Source organism: Erinaceus europaeus, chromosome 11, assembly GCF_950295315.1.
Source record: "Erinaceus europaeus chromosome 11, mEriEur2.1, whole genome shotgun sequence".
In the NCBI taxonomy this organism is placed as follows: Eukaryota; Metazoa; Chordata; class Mammalia; order Eulipotyphla; family Erinaceidae; genus Erinaceus; species Erinaceus europaeus.
This window is the reverse complement of record NC_080172.1, coordinates 51412357-51421239: the sequence shown is the minus strand read 5'-3', so window position 1 is coordinate 51421239 and position 8883 is coordinate 51412357.

Below are 8883 nucleotides of genomic sequence, written 5' to 3'. Positions count from 1 at the left end.
TGCTGAAAAAAGGGCTAGGTAGCTGGATCAGGGAAAAGAGTAGCTCCCAAATATGGGAAAGGCTTATAAGTACTGTTGGTTGTAAGCCCCATCAATTTGACGTGATCTGGGGCCCATATTCAGCTTAGGAGCCTATGTGACCTCTGTATCCCTGTAGATCTGAGCTTGCATTCATTGGTCATGAGTAAGAATGTTCCAAGCTGCCCCAGTTTCAGAACCAATCTTCCTCAGGTGGTAGAGTATGTTGTCCTTTGAAGGATGGAACGTTCTCTGCCGTTGTTGATCCAAGTTGAGGGCAAGGTCCTATAGGGGCCCACAAAGGGGTCTATTGTGTTGTTCCTGATGGAGACGACCAGTAACAATGGAGAGAGAGAGAGAAAGAGATTTATTTGAGGTCTAGACACTTAGTGTCTATTGGCAGATGATGGGTCCCAGATGATGGGATGGCCTGATAGTGATTAAAGAGTCATCATTAAAGTATGCTAGTCTCTTTCCCTTATTCAGGTTTTGCAGTCCTTATTTTGATAAAGTTAGCTTTGGAGTGAGTGAAGGAAGTGTCATAGGAAGTAGGTGAGGAATAGGTGAGGGTATCTAAGTCTAAGTAGAAACTATTTCATTGTGCATTTATGGTGTCTTTTTAGATCTTTCTCCTTGCTTGCTGCATATTGACTCACTGCAGACTATTGTGCACTTTAGCTTTTTTTTTCACTTTTGCTTTCAAGTATATATTTTGCCCTAATTTATGGACACATGTGTACATATGCCCTATCTCATGGGATCTGGTCTTTACCTAGGTCTTGGGAATTGTACCCCTCTTATCCTATGGTTTTTGTGAGTGTTTCCTTTTTACAAATAAAAATATAAAGTCACATAAAATGTAACAAAAGACCTATTATCATATTAGACATTGAAGAGTCAAAATTAAACAAGATAATATCCTAATTTCAAAGATTACACAATTTAGTGAGGGAGAAAGATAACTACAACACAGTAACACGGGAGTTAATAAGGTGATGCAGCAAGTACTCAGTGAATATAAGAATAAGAATTTCACACCATACCTCAGAGAAAGGATTCAAAGAGGATGATTTGAACTGGGTCTGGAAGAATAAGGATTTTGCCTGCAGGCACTTCCACTAGGGTTACACCCACCTATACAGCCAGGCCTTAAACTATTATGAAGACATACATGCTCCTTCCTGAACCTGTTTATATTTTGTGTCAAATTTTCATTCTATTTCTTCACCATGACTCCTAAAATTTTAATTAATTTAAAGTATTTATTTCCACCAAAGTTCTTTATCTGGCCAGTTTTTAAAAGATAGTGAATAGACTTCTTATTTCTAGAAAGAGAAAGACCAATAACAAATGATCTCACCTATGGAACTTAAGAATAAAGGACAGTAAGAGAAAACATGAGGTGAAAATTGGTATTCCGTGTGGTGTCTCACACTAAAGCAAAGAGCTCTGGGGAAGAAGGGGAAGGGATGGTATGAGGGGACACTTGGGTCTTGGTGTCTCTCCTAGACGCCAAGCAAGGGAAGATGAGAAGTTGTGTCTATGTGTTAAATGCAAACTGTTAATCCCCAATAAAATAAAAAGGAAAATGAAAAGAGAAAAAAAATTTAAAAAAAAGAAAGCTGGGTTTATGGCTCTCTCACATATTTTCCATGAAAACACTTATGCCTCCTGTTCCTGATGTCCTAGGTACCTGCAGCACTGGAGCCAAGAGTTCTGGAGTGCCTGGTGCTGGACTGAAGGATTCTAAAATGTGGATTCCTTACACTCCTCTGACAGGGATTCAGGGAGGGTCTGTGTGGTTTCAAGTAGTCCTGAAACAAGAAGCCCAGCTGAAGGAGATTTCGTGGTTGTTCAGGGCTCATTCAAGCTATAGCCTCTTGCTGCGAATCCAGCCCAGGGCAGAGGATGCTCCCACCTGGTTCAGCATCCAGGACAAGTACAGGCAGAGGGTCCACATGCCCAACATCATATCCCTGAGGATTGAGAGGCTGACCCGGGAGGACAGTGGGCAGTACTGGGCTCACGTCCTGCTATCCGGTGGAACTACATTTGAACAGGTTTCCCTCCTCACTGTCTATGGTATGTGGCTCCATCCTCTAACTTCCCTCCTTCACTTCCCTAGCAGTGTCACATGAGCCCCATTTGGCAGGATTCTGCACACACTCCTGTTTTCAGATGATATCCCCACCATGAGCTTGGATTTGCTTTTCTTCATAGATCTAAGTTCACTTCCTGTGTGAGTCGGGTTTCTTTAGGTTCTATAACAAAACACTGCAAACTGAGTGGGTTGAAGCCACTAAGTGAACTCTCACATATCCCAGGAGGTCACAAGTCATTCAAGTGTGTCCTGAGGTCAAAGTCAAGGTGCTGGCAGAGGGTCTGGTAGGTACTGGGGAGAATCCATTTGTCATTTGCCACATTCTTGTTCTGTTCTACACATGCAAAGCTTGCATCTGTGGGTTGGGTCCTCGCATTATATCTCTCTGAATTCTTTGGATTCCTTCCACATTAAAGGACCCAGTGATCACACCCAGAAAATTGGGAAAGACCCCTCTATTTTAAGGTAGGCGTTTTAGGAATATTTATTCTAACTTAAGCCTTTGTCACCCCACCATGTACTCTAAAGCACCTCAGGTTCTGAAGACTAGGGTGAGGCCATCAGCGTGGTTTGGAAACATACACCAAAGCTCCCTGCCAGTCCCCTTTCCTCTTGCTCAGCACCATCTGGAGCAGAAACACTGGAAAGACCCCGTCAATGCAGCTCTGAGAGGCTCCATCACTGCAGCACTCTTGAGACATTCATCTGGCCAGCACTGCCTTTGCCTAAACTCCTCCCTGCACAGAGAGACCCCTCTGCAGAAAATGGTCTTTTCAGCATTAGGCTCTAGTGTAACTTTTGAGACCAGCTCGTCTTTGGTCACTGCTCCTCAGATGTGGTGAAGCTCAGCCCCACGTCCTCACCACACACCCAGTGGTCACTCCTCCCCGCTAACACTGCGTCTCCCCAGATGTCTCTCCTTGAGAGCATGGAGCTCTCTCTCTTGTCTCTCAGAGGTGTCCTTCATCTTGGGATGTGCAACTGAGGTCTCAGCTGAGAGGAAAACCCGGTGTGCTGGACCAGACACCTGCTTCTCCTCAAACCCACCTCTCCTAGAGAGACCCAGTTCTTAGAGTGATAGGTTGGTGGGTGGGGCCAGCTTTGTTCTCAGACTGGAGTTTATAGTGAGTTACATAGAACTTACTTAGGTGGAGTCCAGTGCTAGCACAGCGGATTAAGCGCAGGTGGCACAAAGTGCAAGGACCAGTGTAAGGATCCCGGTTCAAGCCCCCGGTTCCCCACTTGCAAGGGAGTCACTTCACAGGCAGTGAAACAGGTCTGCAGGTGTCTGTCTTTCTCTCCCCCTTCTTTGTCTTCCCCTCCTCTCTCCATTTCTCTCTGTCCTATCCAGCAATGACAACAATAATAACTACAACAATGAAACGAGGACAACAAAATAAAAATAAATATTTTTTTAAAAGAACTTACTTAGTGACTCTACTTGTTTTCAGGGTTGTACACTTAACACCTAGTAAATGACATTGTATCTGACAAATGCACTCACCATCCTCAGAAGAAGGAGCCAGGGTTCCAGCAAGGTGACAGAGCAGAAACACACTGTAGGTGCTCTGCTTATGGGGCTCCTCTCTGTCCCTCCTCCCCAGAGCCAGTGACACCTCCTCAGATCCTGGTTGTATCCCCATCCATTACAACAGACTGCTGCAATGTCTGAGCCTCTGGAAGCTGCCCCTCCAGCTCCCCCACCCGTCTGCCATGTTCCTAATTCCCTCCTCCTAAGGGACCCTCAGGCAGGCCTGGCTCAGGGACCCCCCTGTCACAGGCCCCAATTAAGAGGTCCTTAGATGGAGAAGGTGGCTCCTTTTCTTCCAGAGCTCAACATACCCTAAGAATTCCTCCTCCTCTGGGCCTCCTCTCCCTGCAGACCTGGGTTCAGCAACAGTGCAGCACGCCCTCTGCAGGCAGATTGCAGTACTTCCTTAGTCTCAAGCCCTGAGTGTGAGCTTCCAGGTACAAGCTCAGCTGTCATCTCAGTGTCCCTGGTCCCAGGGAGGCTGGAGCTGGCTGAGTGAGTGAGTTTGTGGGATCCCTCATATTCTGAGCCAGAGGCTCACACTTCTCCACCTGTTCTATATCTAACATATGCGCACACACACACACAACATCATCATCTGTCCCCTTGGCAGTAGGATATTTCTCTCCCTCTCTCTCTCTCTCTCTCTCTCTCTCTCTCTCTCTTTCATATCTGTGTGAGGCTAACAGGTTCCTACGGGCAGGAGAGAGCTGTTTAGCTGTTTTCTCAGGATTCATCCCTGGGATCATTGTGGCTATGTTGTTGCTCCTGGTGGCTGTGCTGCTCCTCTGGAAGAGAGAAGGGAAGAAGAAACAAAAGAAGAAGACTGGTAGAGGCAGGTAGCTCCCCCATCCCTCCTGTCCCCACTGTCCCTTGCTCCTGTGTCCTACATGCTGTGTTCGGGAACCATTCCTGCAGAGGGTGGGGTGGCCCTGGCCTTGGGGCTCACACAGGGTGGGGCACAGGCTTCCAGTCCAGGCTCCAGCCCCTCTCTCTGTGACGCAGGTGCAGGACAGCAGGAGGAACAGGGGGCGTATGCAGAGCTGATCCTGCAGGGGACTCAGGAGAGCCCCTATGAGGTGAGGGGACAGCTGAGTCCTGCCTGCTTCTCTGGGGACCCCCAGGTCCCTGACACTAATATAGGGCTCTAGTCTACCCAGTAGTGTTAACATTATTGTGGAGTCCGTTGTGATGTGTACGCAGGGCTTTCCTCGGGGATATCATTGCTACAAAGGCGAAGGGATGGCAGCAGCCAGAAGAGAAGGTTCTGGCAGTTCAACTGAATTGTTGTAAATCACTTTGTGTGGTGGGGGGTGTAATGATTTACCATGAAGTTGTTATGTGAGTACAGTTTCTTATCTCCCCAAGACAGGCAGAGACACACCTCTCCCACTACCAGCTCCAGTCTTCAACACAGCTTGTTCTGTGTCCTCAGTGCCCTCTCACCACCTGCCACAAGTCCTCGACTGTCCTGCAATAGACCACAGCTACTCTGAGATTCACCCTGGTTTCCCCTTTCTTTGTTTAAGTTTCAGCCTTGAGTGAGGCTTTCCTTCCTCATCGTGGCCTGGGATTTTTTTAAAAATCTATTATTAATTAATTAACTTACTTAGGCTATAAACAGAGAAACTGAGAAGGAAAGAGAGATGGAGAGGATGAGAGAAAGACACCTGCAGCGCTGCTTCACCAGGAATCAGTGAAGCGTCCTGCCTGCAGGTGTGTACTGGAATTGAACGGGAGTCCTTGTAAACTGTGAAATGCGTGTTCTACTGAATGCACCACTGCTGAGCGCACCCCCCCCACAAGACTGGGGTTTTTTATGGGTTAGCATTTGGGGCCTTCTTTCCAGATGCTTTATGTCCATTTATCTGACTCTATTCTGTATTGTGGGACCCTGTCTGACTCCCCAGATAAAGATGATGCTGGAGCAGGGAGCTCTGGAACATGCTGTCTTTCCTTCTCTCAGCAGTGGCCTCTCAGTTCCTCTCCCCCCACCCCATGTGTCAGCGCTAGGTCTGCAGTTAATCTCATGTTTCACAGTGCATGGACAGTGGCAGGAGAGATCTCTGACATGTCCAGCAATGCACTCCTCCCAGCCTGGGTACCCCTAGCCCCCCAAACCCTACTGTCTCCATATACCTTGATGGAAAGAAGTTCACCTAAGAGCATTTTCCCTGACCAGAGTATGGCTAGTGTCTGGGGGTTCACAAGCAGAGCATCACCCCAGCATTGGCTCAGGTGGTGCGTTTGGGTCTTCTGACCCCGGTTGCCCCAGAATTCCTTGTCTTCTACTCCAGGTTATTCCCAAGAAACATGTGGAAGAAAAGCAGCCTATAAGCACCATCTACAGTCATGTCTTCACCCCAGGCCAGGCCCAGGAAAGAATCCAGTGAGACAAGTCTGGAGACTCAGCCCTGCTGGCACCTCTGCTCTGAGTCTTTCCTGCCTGGCCAGGCCAGCTTCCCTGCCCTCTACTCCTGACCCTCAGAGCTCAGCTCTCTGAGCACAGGGGGCTGTCATGATCCTTAGCTTCTCATAGACTGCTTCCCTCCCACTTCTCCAGGCCTGCCCCTATCAGGACATCCTATTTGGTCCTCCTCTCTATCTCTGCCTGAACCCCTGATGCTCCACTCCAGACACAACCCTAATCCCCTTACCTGACTGCACATGGGGACTCTTGACCTCTGTTGTGTGTGTTTTATTACAAATAATGTTCAATTAATATTACTTGTGAGGGCAAAAGATAAGGAGTTGAAACAAAGCATTTGCTCTTTTGCTAACAGGCGTGCAGCCAACAGTGGCAGTCAGGCAGCAGTGCACCCCCTCTCCCTTTTCCCTTCTTTTACACCTGGCACAGAACTGCCTCTTCCACCCCTGGGCTGGGCTTCAGAGCTCACAATCTCTCTGTTGTCTAAATAAGGAAAGAAAGATAATCTGAAGGTCTCTATTGAAGGGTTAGCAAATACTGCAAGTAAATCTTATCAGAGCCTGAAGAATACAGAACTAGTGAGCACAGGTGGATATAGATAACAATTTATTTAATTTTTTGTGCTAAATGCTTGCTCTATTCGTTTTCCTCTGAAGAGAGGATTTAACCATCTCTTACATCCTGAAACCTGGGCCGGACAGTGGGTCTGGCAGCAGTGTGAATGTCAGAGAGATGGTGTCAGGACCTGGGTCCTGGACTCAGCCTTGTGGGTCAGTATAGGCAGCACCGGGTGTGGAACCTCAGGGAAATGGATGGAGGTTTCTTTGGTACTTGTGAGGAGCTCAAGTGTGTGTGTGTGTGTGTGTGTGTGTGTGTGTGTGTGTTGCGGGCATGTAGAGCATGCTTCAAACACAAGTGCCAGACCCTGCTTCCTGGATACCTGTGGCATCATCTCAGTAAAACTGAAGGGAATATATCATAAGTTTGGTGGTTATCTTTGGAAGGTTTACTTACAAATGACTTTCAGTTATACAAAATTCCTGTATTTTTCAAATTTAACTTTGAATTAAAAAATTAACATGGATTTTTCTTGTCAAAAAACAAAATTGTGTCTTTGAACTTGTGTGTCCTTTAGCTCATGAAACAGGAGAGAGCTCAGGTGCTCAGAAGATGAGAGGAGGCTGAGGGAGGACAGCACCAAGGATGAGCCCCCTTCAGAGCCTTCCGCTGAGCAGCCATGGCCTCCAACAGCCACTGGCTCCTGTCCACACTCTGATGCTTAAGGTCAGATTCCTCCTCTGTGAGTAGTAGCAGGGATCAGGCTGCATCCAAGTGCTCTAGGAGGAGAGGCCAGTGTGGGGGTGTTCAAAGGGGAGGGTGGGAACCCAGTGTCCCCAGTGGAAGAAGATGTTCAGTTGGTGGAGGGTGTGGTGAGCTGACACCTGCCACAGGGAGACATGAAACTGTCTTGTGACCACAGACTTGTAAACTATCATCTCCTCAGTGTAGTGAAATTATAGAAGAAGAAGAAGAAGAGGAAGAAGAGGAGGAGGAGAAGGGGGAGGAGGAGGAGAAGGGGGAGGAGGAGGAGAAGGGAAGGAGGAAGAGGAAGAACAGGAGGAAGAAAGAGAAAGGGGGAGGGAGGGAGGGAGGGAGGGAGGAAGGAAGGAAGGAAGGAAGGAAGGAAGGAAGGAAGGAAGGAATGAAGGAAGGAAGGAAGGGGGTACTCAGGGAGGGAGAGGCATGGGGCTGGATGTGTGGGGCAGTGTGTGTCTGCAGGGCACTATCATCCTGCTCCCCCAAGGCTCTGGGGCTGAGGGAGGACAAGGGGACTGACTTCTCTCCAGGCAGCCTGCAGAAAGTCACACTCAGCCTCACTTGGGAGATTAGCTCCTCCCTGCTCTGTGGCCCCTGCATCCTTGATCCAGGCATCAGCAGCTTCCTGTTTATTTGCTGAACATTCTGCCCCTCAGATGTTTTATCCCAACCCCTGCGCATACACCCCAAAGCTGGTTCCCTTCCTCTCCCACAGGCTGAGATGGCTGAGTGGAGAGAGAGGACTGAGGGAGCCCCCATGGCCTGGTCACTAGACCCTGAGCAGAGCTCTGTGTGCAGAGCAGGAAGGCGGGAACCAGGCCTCCTCCATCTGCTGACCTTCCAGAGTGATCACCATCACCTTGTCTCCAATTCTCCACAGTGGTGTGCTCTGCTGTGAGGTCTCTTGGGTCACAGATTCTGGTTCAGCCCTGGCTTGGTCGTAGAATCTTGAACCATTCACATAGACCCTGGGCAAGTGTTGCCCCTGTTCTCAGCTTCAGTGAGCTCACCTCACTGAAAGGGATCAAATCCTACCTTACCTGAGACACCCACCACTTGGGAGATTGAGTCAACCAGTGCTTATTCTAGCCATATTCTGACAGATAATTGATGTATATTGCTTTAGACATCTTGTAAAAGACAAAATATAAAGTACTCTTCTCTTGTTTTATAGCTGAGTTTATAACTGAAATTTCTCATTAGTAACTGTATGGAGGGAGCCTCAGGCATCAGAGGAGAGGAGAGATAACAGTGGAAGTTTTCAGTACAACAGAGAGAGCTGGAACATAGCTCACTGAGGCCCTGCACTTGCTTTGTCATGGGCACCACCTAGGTTTGTGGTGCCCCTGCTGGGGTGTCTTTCTCTCTTTCTGTTTCCCTATCTCTGTATTTGTATCTGGAGTGGTGAAGACCCACAGACAACATATACATACACACTAAATGAAAGTGTGAGGAAGGTCAGTTCCAGCTGGATGGAGAAGCACACAA